This window comes from Monodelphis domestica, chromosome 5 (assembly GCF_027887165.1).
Source record: "Monodelphis domestica isolate mMonDom1 chromosome 5, mMonDom1.pri, whole genome shotgun sequence".
Classification (NCBI taxonomy): domain Eukaryota; kingdom Metazoa; phylum Chordata; class Mammalia; order Didelphimorphia; family Didelphidae; genus Monodelphis; species Monodelphis domestica.
The window spans coordinates 298,384,170-298,397,459 of NC_077231.1; the positions used below are offsets into that span (position 1 = coordinate 298,384,170).

Here is a 13,290-nt window from a genome sequence, read left to right on the forward strand (position 1 = left end):
CTGGTACATTTGTCTTCTCAACCTGTTCCCTAATGTGTTGGTATTATAAACAGAGATACAGGATCTTGAAGATCAGATTTCCCCCAGGCTTGACACATCTCTCTCTCTCTCTCTCTCTCTCTCTCTCTCTCTCTCTCTCTCTCTCTCTCTCTCTCTCTCTCTCTCTCTCTCTCTCTCTCTCTCTCCTCTCTCTCTCTCTCTCTCTCTCTCGCTCTCTCTCTCTCTCTTCCTTCCTTCCTTCCTTCCTTCCTTCCTTCCTTCCTTCCTTCCTTCCTTCCTTCCTTCCTTCCTTCCTTCCTTTCTTTCTTTCTTCCTTCTTTCTTTCTTTCTTTCTTTCTTTCTTTCTTTCTTTCTTTCTTTCTTTCTTTCTTTCTTTCTTTCTTTCTTTCTTTCTTTCTTTCTTTCTTTCTTTCTTTCTTTCTTTCTTTCTTTCTTTCTTTCTTTCTTTCTTTCTTTCTTTTCTTTCTTTCTTTCTTTCTTTCTTTTCTTTCTTTCTTTCTTTCTTTCTTTCTTTCTTTCTTTCTTTCTTTCTTTCTTTCTTTCTTTCTTTCTTTCTTTCTTTCTTTCTTTCTTTCTTTCTTTCTTTCTTTCTTTCTTTCTTTCTTTCTTTCTTTCTTTCTTTCTTTCTTTCTTTCTTTCTTTCTTTCTCTCTCTTTCCTCCTTCCCTCCCTTCCTCCTTCCCTCCCTCCCTTCCTCCCTCTCTTTCTTTCTTTCTTTGTTTCTTTGTTTCTTTCTTTGTTTCTTTGTTTCTTTCTTTCTTTCTTTCTTTCTTTCTTTCTTTCTTTCTTTCTTTCTTTCTTTCTTTCTTTCTTTCTTTCTTTCTTTCTTCATTTCTTTCCTCCCTTCTTTCCTCCCTTCCTCCCTTCCTTCTTTTCTTCCTTCCTTCTTTTCTTCCTTCCTTTCTTCCTTCTTTTTCTTCCTCATGAGGTCCTTCTTGATTCCCCCTGATGGTTGGATACATGGCTTAGTGAGTAGAACACAGAACTTGAAGTTAGGGAGACCTGAGTTCAAATACATCCTCAAGTACTTCATAGCCATGTGACTAGATAAGTCACTGATCCTTTATGTGTCTCAGTTTTCTCATCTGTAAAATGGGGATAATGATACCACTTACCTCCAAGGAATATTACGGGGATCAAATGATATGATATTTGTAAAACACCTTGCAATCCTTAAAACACTCTGCAAATGCTAGCTATTCTATAATAATAATAATAATATATTGTTATTGTATCATTTCAGTCATGTCCAACTCTTCATTACCTCATTTGAGGTCTTCTTGGCAAAGATACTGGAATGGTTTGCCTTTGCCTTTTCCAGTTCATTTTTCAAATGAAGAACTGTGGCAAACAGCATGAAGTGACTTGCCCAGGGTCACACAGCTCAGAAGTGTCAGAGGCTATATTTGAACTCATGAAGATGAGTCTCCCTGTTGCTAAGACCATTTCCCCATCCACTGCACCACCTAGCTGTTCAGTGTTCTATATATTATAATTCCTTCAGTTACAAGTATTCAATTTCATGCAATTACTTGGCTCAACCTCAGTTTCTTCATCTGTAAAATGGATATAATAATAACATCTGTCATCCTATTGCTGGCCTGATCAAAAAGGTTATATACATATACAAACAAATTAAAGCACTTTGCAGACCCTCAAGTACTATGTAGATGGGAGTTATTATTATGAGCCCTTCTTTTTTCTTGCTGATTGAGCAAGTCTTTCCTGCCTCCACCAGTTTTTTGTGCTTTTCCCCATCAGTTTTCTTATGCCTTGTCTTGGCCCAGCTGTACATGTGTACGTGGCGTCTCCCCCATTGAAGGAAGTTCCTTGAGGGCAGCCACTTCTTTGCCCTTGTCCTTATTTCTCTCCCTATTTCTCCAGCCCCATCCAGCGTGTTACTGGGCACGCAGGAGGTGATTAATTAAATGCTTGTGGCCCTGAGTTGAGGGTGGTTCATGCAGAGAGCACTGACCAGCATCAAAGCCCCTTTTCATACCATTCATTAGAGATGAGTCGCCAATGTACATTGGTGGAGGGGATTCCTATACAGGGAGTTCTCTGTGCAGATACAATCCTGGGTCCTTAGCCTGGGCTCCATGAATTTGATGAGCTATATCTATCTAGATAGATGGATAGCTATATTTCAGAATAATTCATTTCCTTTATGATCTTACATATTTTATGCATTTAAAAACATAATTCTGGGGGTAGCTGGGTAGCACATTGGATATAGCACCAGGTCTGGAGTTAGGAGGAGCTGAGTTCAAATCTGACCCTAGATACTTCTTTGATCTGTGATCCTGGCCAAGTCATTTAGCCCTTTTTGACCAGCTTTTGTCTGTGGGTTTTATCAGACTGGCCCAAAGGGATCCAGGATACAAAAATGCCAAGAATTCTTCCTCCAGACAATTCTTCTACTCCTTTCCCCTAACCCTAAAATTCATGATTTTCAGAAATTTTTCACACAAGGCAGCATGGTGTGGTAGAGAGGACCTTAATGTTAGAGTCAGAGAACCTGTGTTCAAATCTTACCTCTTGCCACTCCCTATGTGACCTTGGGCATTTCATTGAAATGTTCCAGAGTTTTTTTATTTTGTTTTAGGGGAGCAGTGAGGTGGCTTAGTAGATGGAAAGCCAGGCCCAGAGTCAGGAGGTCCTGAGTTCAAATGTGCTCTCAGACATGTCCTAGCTGTATGACCCTGGACAAGTCACTTAACCCCCATTGCCTCGCCCTTCCCACTCTTATGCCTTGGAGTCAATACACAATATTGATCCTAAGATGGAAGGTAAGGGTTCAAAAAAAATAAGAAAGAAAAAAAAGATTCTGAGTTTTCTCGTCCATGAAACAGTGAAGTGAGGTCAAAAGTCTCTGAGAGCTTTTCTCCTCTAGCTGAATGATCTCATAAAGCCAGTAGTGAAACTTTTGCCCAATCAGAATAATTCCTCTGTTGCTTTGCCTCCTGGTGATGCCCCAAGGACCAGCTTGCTTCATTTCCTTTGGTGAGCAGGACCTTCAGGTAGAATCCTCAGCTGTGGCTGGTGAGCTAATGTGGGTGGGAGAGAGAGAAAGAAATGGAAAAAGCCAAGATCTCTTTGCAATGCAGAATGAAATTCTTCTCATCCTAGGACCGAAGCCACATCTTGATGCCTTGCATTGCACTAAGGACAAATTAGACCATGTCTTTGGTGGGAGAAAATGGTTGGAAGTGAGTCTTTGTGGCCACTGATTTCCATGCATTTTTCTCTGCTTCTGCCAGTCTTGAAATACATTTAAGAGAAGAGTGTCTACATTTCTGTCCTGTACCTCAGAGGGGTGGGAAAGTGGATTTGTGCCCGCCCCATCCTTGCCTGTGCCAGTGGCATCTGCCCTCCATGCCCAGGTGCATCAGACGTAGCAAGGAGCAGGAGTCATCCAGAGAATGGTTCATCCTTGATAGTAAAGCTCTCTCTGTCTCTCTCTTTCCGTCTCTCTCTCTTTCTGTTTCTCTCTCTGTCTCTCTCTGTCTCTCTCTTTCTGTCTGTCTGTCTGTCTGTCTGTCTCTCTCTCAAAGAGGTCGGGGAAAGGGGGGATTTTCGGAAGCCAGAGAAGGCATGTGGAATAAGCCTGGAAGGACAGATGGCAATCAGAAGCTACAGGAGATTAAAATGCCAAGCAGAGGAGTTTGTATTTTATCTTAGAGGTGATAGGGAGCCACCGACTCTTTGGGGGTAGAAGAGTCATCAGGTGTGGATGTTAGGAAAATCCCTGGCAGCTACATGGAAGATGGGAGATTGTCATGAGGCAAGTGCGATTGGGAGGTGATTTCCATTGTCCAAATGAGGGGAGATGAGGTTCTCCCTGGGGTTGTGGCTCTGTGAATGGAGGGAAGGGGGCACATGAGATGTATAGAGGAAGGGTCAATGAGAACAGGAAACTCAGTGGATTTTAGAGGGGGTTAGGGAGGGAGAGAAAAGAGCTGAGGATGACTCCAAGCTTCGCAACCCAGGGTTTTAGAAGTGTGTTGGTGCTTGTAGACTTTTTTGAACCTCACTTTTTAAGTCTGCAAAATGGGACTCTCTTCTTTCACAGGATCATTGTGAGAATCAAGCGAAATAATTGATGAAAAGAGCTATGTTTGCGTCTATTATCATCCTTAATTGGTATTTTCAGACTCATACATGAGCACCATGGAATCCTTGACTCAGAGGGGCCCTCAGAGGCCATCTTTTCTGACACCTCCATTTTATAGATGAGGAAACCAAGAGGAGGTAAAAAGGAGGATTTAAGAATTTCTGGGTTGTTCATGGCAAGGCCAGGATTTGTCCTTAAACCTAAGTCTTCTTGCCTTCAAAGCCAATCTGTTCTCTACGTGATGCCATGTTCTCCTTTGGCCTTGAAGGACCTTAAGTAGCTCAGATGTCAGAAGAAAACTTCATGACTTGACTCTAACTCTAACTGACTACCTGTGTGATTTTTTAACAAGTTGGCTAACCCCAATGGGAAGGGAACTCTGATTCTATGATTTTAAACTCCCTCAGCCTCAGTTTACTCACCTGTAAAAAGAGAGAGATAGAAAGATGACATTCCTCTGCAAGCATAGATTTCTGGCTCATCTCTTATGGCCAGTCAAGTTGCCTCTGAGATTCCTTCTGACTCCAAATTGCAGATTCCGTTAGGGTGGCCTTGATTCCATAAGTTGAAGGGTTGGGGGGAGACAGGGAAGTCTTAGGGTTAGTGCTGATCTCCAGCTCCCAATTCTTGTTCTTCATGAAATCAAAGCCAGGAAAAATTAAAGGGCACAGGCTGATCTCACATTGGTGCCACACAATGCCAGCTTTGTCTAGGGGTTGAAGGGAAAACTGATGGGGCTGCGGATTCCGCTGCCCATTTAAGCCTTGTTCCTTATTGAGCTCTGGAAAGATGACATTCCTATGCGAACAGCGTCCTGAACAGATTCTGGCCCGATTCTTCTGGCTGCCAGTTGCCTCTGTAGAGATGGCAGAATTGCACAAAAAGACAGGCCTGTTATTACACGGATACTGGGCATCAGACATGTTTCTGCCATCAAGGCGCCTGCCAGGCATCGGTCTCCTGTTCCTCACTGTCGAAAACTCAGGAACTCCAAGGCAGTGAATTTAACTGAAGGGCTTGTTCTTAAGTGATCCCCTGGCAGTCCTTGAGTCTGAAGATCATCCCCCTCCCCACTCTCAGCATTTTCTGGAATGCTTCTTTTATTGCAAAGATTGGTGCCCTGGAAAAGTAAATATTCCAAGAATACAAACTCTCCAGTGATGCCTCTCCTACTCTCTCTCTCTCTCTCTCTCTCTCTCTCTCTCTCTCTCTCTCTCTCTCTCTCTCTCTCTCTCTCTCTCTCTTTCCCCTTCAGTCTCCTCTCCAAGGAGGCTTTTTTAATGCACACACACAAAAAATTCCCCTGAACTGGCAGAAACTCTGAACTAGAAAATGTGAAATGGACTTCCTGGGTTTCTGGGAGCTTTAAAAATAATGAGCTGGAGAGAACTTCTTGAGTTATGTCAGGGAGGGAAATCTTTGGAGCTTAGAAAGGCTTTTTTCCTATTTTTAAAAACTCAGACAAGCCAGAAGGCTCAAGCTGGGATTGTCTGTCCCTTCCATGTTTGAGCCTGAGAGCAAAAGTCGACCCCATCCACAACAGCCTTCATGGTGGTAGAGAGAAGACGCCAAGCCAATCAAGATGGCCCCTGATATGACCGAACCAGTCTGGCCAGGGTGCTTAAGTCTTCTCTTTGGAGAAAAGACCATTTTATTGGGGCCAACATTTCTTTATTTATTCAGGGTGACATGATTCTTTTGAAAATAGTTTAGACCAACCAGTGATTTAGAAAACCGCTCTAAATACTCACGGAGGATGAGGGACGCCAATGTACCTGTGAGAGATAATCATGCGGAGTTAATTTCCCCATCGTGGGGACCTCAGAGATCTCACTCCTGGGCACGTGCTGGGGGGGTCAAAGATAAAAGGGGACTCCCATATATTCCAAGCTATGCTCATCCACGTTAATTGTGGTAGCAGAAAATCCTGGAAATCAGCCATATTGCTTACCACTTACCAGATGGCAACCACCATACTAGGTGTGGGGTGTACAAGGACAAAAGTGAAGCATTCCCTGCCCTCAAGGAGCTGATATCCCAATGGAGGAGACAAAATATAATAATAGAAAATATGTCTGCATACTATATGTGTATCTACACACGCACTCCTACACTGGGTGCCCATCAATTGAGGAATGGTTGAATAATTGAACATGAATGGAATATTTTTGTGCCATAAAAAATGGCAGATGTAAGGAACTTGGAGAAAATGGGGAAATGTTCACAAACAGATATACCAGTAGGGAAATAGAACCAGGAGAACAATATATACAGTGATTGCAATATTACAAATAAAAATAACCCTGAAAGGAACCCAGAGCCTAATTAATTCTAATAACTGACCCATTAATCAGCAAGCATTTATTATTGTTCAGTCATTTTAGTTGGGTTCAGCTCTTCTTGACCCTATTTGGGATTTTCTTGGCAGAGATACTGAATCAATTTGCTATTTCCTTCTCCGGCTCATTCTACAGAGGAGGAAATTGATATCACCAGGGTTAGATGACTTGTCCAAGGTCACATAGCTCATAAGTTTCTGAGGCCAGATTTCAACTCAGGAAGATGTTTCTGATTCCTGGTCCAGCACTGTCCACCTAGCATCTCTGTGCGAGGTACTAAAAGAAAAATGAAGAAATCATCTCTACCCTTTGAAATATGCTTTCTTTCAGTAGCACATATGAAAATATAGGCCAAATATATTCAAAATAAATGAGGTAATTAGGGAGGGAGGGCTCTAGCAACTGGGGAAAAGTTTTGTGTGTGTCGTAGACCTCTTCTCAGAATTATCCTTTCAAATACAACTAGATGGAACAATATAGGTAGGAAGGCTAAATTTGGAGTCAGCAAGACTTGAGTTCAAATTCTGCCTCACTATTTCCTATGTGACCCTGAATAAATTGCTTAGTTGCTCTCAACCTTCGTTTCTTCATCTGTAAATAGAGAACAATCATGGCATCTTTCCCCTCATTTTATGAGGATAGAATGAGATGATATATGTTCAGAACATCTTAAAGTGCTCTCTAAATGCTAGTTATTATTATTATTACTCATAAAATAAAATCATTAGAATTACAAAGGAAACCAATTATTTTGAAATAGTTATGGAAATATATTTTAATAATATTTTATTTTCCCCAATTGTCAAAAAGATTTTTAATATAAGTTTAAAAACATTTTGGATTTCAAATTCTCTTCCTCCTTCCCCTTCTGCCTCCCTGAGACAGTAAGAATTTAAAATAGGGTAAGTATGCAGTCACGCAAAATATATTTCCATATTAGTTATGCTGTGAAAGAAAATGCAGATAAAAGAAACCGTGAAAAAATAAGTGAAAAGGAGTATGTTTCAATTGGCACTGACTCCACCCATTCTTTCTCTGGAAGCAGAAAACAGATATTTTTAAAAAGTTAATGGGCGACTCAGTGGATTGAGTCAGGAGGTCCTGGGTTCAAATATAGCCTCAGATACTTTCTGGCTGTATGATCCTGGCCAAGTCATTTAACCTAGACCTTACAACTCTTCTGCATTGGAACCAATACAGTGTTGAATCTAAGAGGGAAGGTAAGGATTTTTTAAAAAAGTTAATGGAGCCCTCTTTAAGAATCCCTGATGTAGAAGGTGTCTCCTAAGCTGAACTATAAGGGAAAGACTTGAATCTAAGAGAAGGAGGTATATAAGGCAGAAGTGAATTTCCAGCCTGGATTCTAAGTGGTATTAAGAGCAGAAGATAGAAGGTGGGGGAGCCTGGTTCTACAGAGGGTGGTGATCTGGGCTGGTAGACCCACAAAGGCAGGCTATGTTTGGTTGATTGTCTTTGTTACTATGGGAAAGGGCATATATGGCAGCAGGAATGATGATGAAGACGGGGCTTTTTTGAGATACCCATAAAACTAAAAAAATAATAATTTCTTGTTTTCTTGGAGCATTTGGTATTTCTCGATACTTTCATTTTTCTTTGAAATCAACCACGGCAGCAATTTTCAATTGTTTTTCCAGGGCAAATCTCTTAGGTCTGATCACTGAGCTGTGAGCTCTGTCAGCTCTAGGACGGAAATTATGGGAGGCACGTGGTGTTGGGAGTCAGGACTGAAAACCCCACTAAATCAAGAATGCTGGTCTTCCCTCTAGTTGGAATTTCAACATAAACCTCCTTATTAAATTACGTTTCATCCTTTAATGGAGATAAAAAGAAACGTCTTATATTCACCAAAATATTTTCACAGTAGCAGAGAAGTGGAAACTAATGACCATGGGCAAAGGACCTCCCTGGTCTGTTTCATTTTCTCCTTCCTTGGATCCTTTCCTAGTGGGGGCTCCCATTGCCTCCAGCCTAGAGCAGTGGTCCCCCATGCTACTGAGTAGAAGATATATTTTAACATCTTCCAAGCCCACAGAATTCCCAACTTATAACAGATATTAGTAACCTTAGTGATCACTGATAAAGAAAACCAATTTTGAGAAAAGTGACTGTGAATTTGGTAAAGATTTTAACCTGATTTACATTTTTCTAATTAAAATAATAACTATAAGCATTTGAAAAATGACTACTAGTAGTCGATATTTCTGTAGCACTATATTCTTTGCAAAATTCTTTGCACATATTATCTCATTTGAGCCTTATTGCAATTTTGTGTTAGTTGTGGTATTCTTTAATTAAAAACAACGTCTCTAGTGACTGCTTCTGTTGGCGTATACAGCATAGCACAACTGTAGTCAATCCTCTCTTTGGAGAAAGGAGGAAAATACATTTCAACAATCTGGAATCAACAATTCAGGTTGGAATCAACAATTCAGGTTATAATCACCTTTCAGGGTTTTTTTTTTTTTTTTGGTATATGTTCCTTTCATTGTTGCAGTCATTTTATATATTCTTCTGATTCTGCTTGCTGCTTTGGATATCTATACAAATCTTCCTGTGTTTCTCTGAACTCTTGATAGTCATCATTTCTTATTTGGCAATAGTAGTCCATTACCTTTAAATACTACCTGCTGCTTTAGTCATTCATCTTTTGGCAAGCACTATTTTGTTTCCAGATGGTTTACCGCTCTGGAAAGTGCTGTTGAGAGTATTTTTGTTCTATAATTGACCTTTTTTCCCTGCTTTTGAACCTCCTTGGGGCATATTCCCTGGGAGAGGGTCACTAGGTAAAAGGATAGAAACCTTCTTAGCCATTTTCTTCACCTAATTCCAAATTGTTTTTCAGAAAGCTCCAGACATGTTGTTTTCATCCCCTTTCTCCATCTGTCCTTCCCAGCCCCTTCTTTCTCTTTAGGCAGCTACCTCCATCCATCCATCTCCTTGATGGGAAGTGGGTAACTGCTGTGCCCAAAGAAGCGGCTTCCACCACTTATTTTCAACCTACTTAGCCCAGTGGTTTTCAAATTCTATGTGACTTTGCCCTTGTTTACAATTTTGTGAAGTCTCCACCCATCGTACTGTGCAAATAGAATTCTGTTCCCTTAAACTACAGTTCCCAGCATCTCTTTCCCTTCATCCCCATTTTACGTCCTCACGTTGTATCGATAAAGTGGTGTGTAACTCCGCTTCTGTTGCTCCCTCTTCTCCCACCTGAGCAGTCTGGGTAAGCTTCATTACTCAAGCTATCACTTTCCTCCACTTCAAGTGACTATTAATAAATCTTATAAAAATATAATACTTGGAGTATTGGATATTAATTTTTAATCTTATAATACTGATAATAAAATAATCTACACAAATGAATTTCTTAGCTTATGTTTTATTCCAATTAAAATAAGATTTTATTAATGTTTCTTTAGGGAAAATTAATTTAATAATCATAATAAAATATACATATAATTTATAGATAGATATAGATAGATATAGTGGCAAAATAGAAAGAAGATTGTGTTTGGAATCAGAGTCATTTTTCTGAGTTCAAAATCTGACCTCAGACACTTATTAACTATATGACCCTGGCCAAGTCACTTAACCCTGTCTGCCTTAGTTATCTCATCTCTTAAATGAGCTGGAGAAGGAAATAGCCAACCATTCCAGTATCTTTGCTAAGTAAACCTCAAAATGGGGTCATATAGAATCATGCATGATTAAAAAGAAATGTTATTATAACAATATTCAACATACAGATAAAATGATAAAATAACATAACAATGCTATTAATAATTATATATACTTAATAAATAATTAACATATCATTAATTATATATACTAACAAAGAATTAAAATGTAACAAATATAAGTACTATAAATCAGAACAAAAATAGTCTAAATAACATGCAAATAAAATGATACAAATATGATAAATAATGACATCAAATAATACAAAATGCATACACATTAAAGTGATAGTATTCATGGATATTTATTCATAAAGTCCTCTAAAAAGAATGCTTCTAATCCAATTAAATTTGAATTTAATTGTGGAAAACATAAAAAATTGACTATCCATTTTTGAATTGTTTTATACTTCCAAATGTTGCAGTTTTGAAGGAAACCAGCTTATTATATTGTACTTAAAGTGAATGATGTTGAGAAATATCACTGCTTTTATGGTACTTTTGGCTGTCCTATAAGGATTGGTTAACTTCAAGTTTGCACATTTCACATTAAAATATGCAAACAGCCGAGAACACACCTCATCTGTAGGAAGGCGACAAGGACAAATGAAACTCTGTTGAGATTCACCATAAGCCAACTCATGCATGCGCCATGTTAGATTACGGAGACCCTGCATTTGCTGACCATTGGACCAAATTCACCATGTTAGTCTCACTTCTGTTGACATTGCTTTTAACTTTACTGAAAAAGGCAAAGCTGTACTTGACAATAACCAATAATTTCGGCCATTGTTTTTCCTTACCTTCTTCCAAAACCACTCCATGGTGTATAAAATGAGTCCTTAGGTTCCTGGCAGCCTCACCAACCTGGAGCAGGGGTATGCACGCACCTCATATACTAAGGAAAGAGGAAGGAGAGAGAAGAGGACTGGACCGGAAACCCTAATGAAGATAGTTTCCATTCTTATAACTCTCTAACTGCAAAGTGTGTTGCAAATACTCGCCTTTGACCCACCCTGCTTCTTTTACCAGTATCATCTCTTTCCATCCAAATTTAATAGAGCAGAGAGATGCTTAATAGAGTAGATATCACCAAGGCTTTGCTGAGACCAATGCTGTGGCTGTTGACGTTAAAAACATGTCACAGTGTGTTGATTCACGCCTCCGGGTTGACTTTGGCTTCTTATGAATTCTCTTGACCCCTGGTATGGTTTGTTCTCCTTAAAGACCCCAGGAGAACTTGTTGGGGAGTCCCTCCTTAGGCTGGGGATCACAAATTTAATCCTGGAAGAAAACCGAGGTTCAACCTCCTTCTTTTCCACTTGGTGACACTGAGATGAGAGTTAAGCAATCCCAACATAGGGTCAGACTTTCCAGCCTGGAAATCTCCAATGAGAAAGGAAAGAAAGATTCATTGAAGCTCCTGGGTGAAACAGAATCTTGGAGCAAGGAAATGGAAAACTCTGGACGATGCAAATCTCTAATGAATGGAAACTCTAGCTGGAAGAAAAAGTTTAAACTTCCCTGATTTCTGTAGCCAGCTGAGATTCTCATGAAGAGGTTAGGAAAATGCTAGAAAATATGTGTCTTGAGCTCATTAGAGCATCAATCTAGAGCTAGAAAAGACCTTGATAGCCTCTTTTATTTTACAAAATGGGAAATTGAGGCACAAGAGAGGATCTAAGGGACTGGCACCAGCTCACCTGCCTCCCCTCACCCAATTCCCTTATTGTGGTCTTTCAAGCCAGAAAGGGGCCCCTAGAGGCCATTTAGTTAAACCCTTTTATTTTACAGAGAAAGAAACTGAGGCACATAGAAATAAAGATCATTTAGATGGCCTAGCTGGGATTCAAACCCAGTCCCTCCAGAGTTTTCTGCAATTACTCCTTTTGACTGGTTTAGGAGCCTTTGACCCCCATTCTCAGGGACCTTACAGTTTCCAAACCCAAAGGAGAAAGAAAAAAAAAAAACATCCTTTAAGTGAGCTTGTTTGATTTTCCAGGATAAAATTATTCTAAAACATCCCAGGATTTGGAGAGTGGTAATAAAGCTTCCCTTCTTTTCTGGAACAACTATTCTGTACCCTGAAGAAAAGGTAAGGAGATAAGAGCCAAAGAGACTCATAGATATGACCATGTATAAAATCTCCCCAATTCATGATGCCCACAACGGAAACTGTTTTCTTTCACTGCGTTAGCTAATAGCTAATCTCAAGATTGTACTGTGGCTTGCAGATAGGGCCTCCTTTAAAATATTTTATCATTAACACGACAGGGAGTTGGATAAAGAAAATGAACCGTGATTATAAAATGCTAATTATGGTCCTCAAGTGCACATTGGGCACCCATGAATATTTCCAGCACAATTTGCTTTATTTATTATTTTAGGCAAGTTATAAATGTTAATGCAATTGCAGATGGTATGTTAGCAATTTCCAAGGCTATAACATTATTTGGAAATTCTAATATTTTCTTCTAAAATGCAGTGTCGTGGTGGATGGATGAAATAAGAAAGGCACTTTTCTTTGACGTTAAAGACATTAGATGACAAGAGATTGGGAGGAATTTTGAGACTCAGGCTGGAGAAGTGAACTCATTTAAAAGGCAGGAAAACATCCCTGACTTAGAGGAATGATAACCTTTTTCAAGGAACAGTGGATAAACCAAATTTAAATTTTTTTGTCCTATTTTGGGATTTTATTCCCCCCCACTGCATCCACTAAGACTATGACTTTTTCTTTTCAGTTTTGGTGGGAACAAAAAGTTAAAGTTGAATTAAAAGACTTGTCCAAATCTTACATTTATTTAAAAGGCAAATGATGCCAATCATCTCTGCATTGTGTTAATTAAAAAATAATAAATATCTATCTATATCTATCTATTTATCTATATATATATATATATATATATATACATAAAACTATATCTATCTATTGCTTATTTATAGGCAGTTAGATGGCTCAATGGATGGAGAGCCAGGACTAAAGACAGGAGGTCCTAAATTCAAATTTGAACTTAGACACTTCCCAGCTGTGTGACCCTGGGCAAGTCATGTAACCCCCATTGCCCAACCCTTACCACTCTTCTGCCTTGGAACCAATACACAGTATTGATTCTAAGATGGAAGGTAAGGGTTTAAAAAAA

General features: G+C 39.5%; 1 protein-coding gene across 4 annotated transcripts in view; it reads left to right on the forward strand.

Moving 5' to 3' along the window:
* Window positions 1-13,290, forward strand: part of RARB (retinoic acid receptor beta) — an 865,852-nt gene that overhangs the window by 727,516 nt on the left and 125,046 nt on the right. Inside the window, exon 1 of one of the 4 annotated variants that reach the window (XM_056800356.1) lies at window positions 10,658-12,242. The exons of the other annotated variants lie outside the window; for them this stretch is intronic. The gene's annotated coding sequence lies outside the window, so the exon portion shown is untranslated. Of the gene's footprint in view, window positions 1-10,657; window positions 12,243-13,290 lie in introns of those variants that run through there. 4 annotated transcript variants of the gene reach the window in all.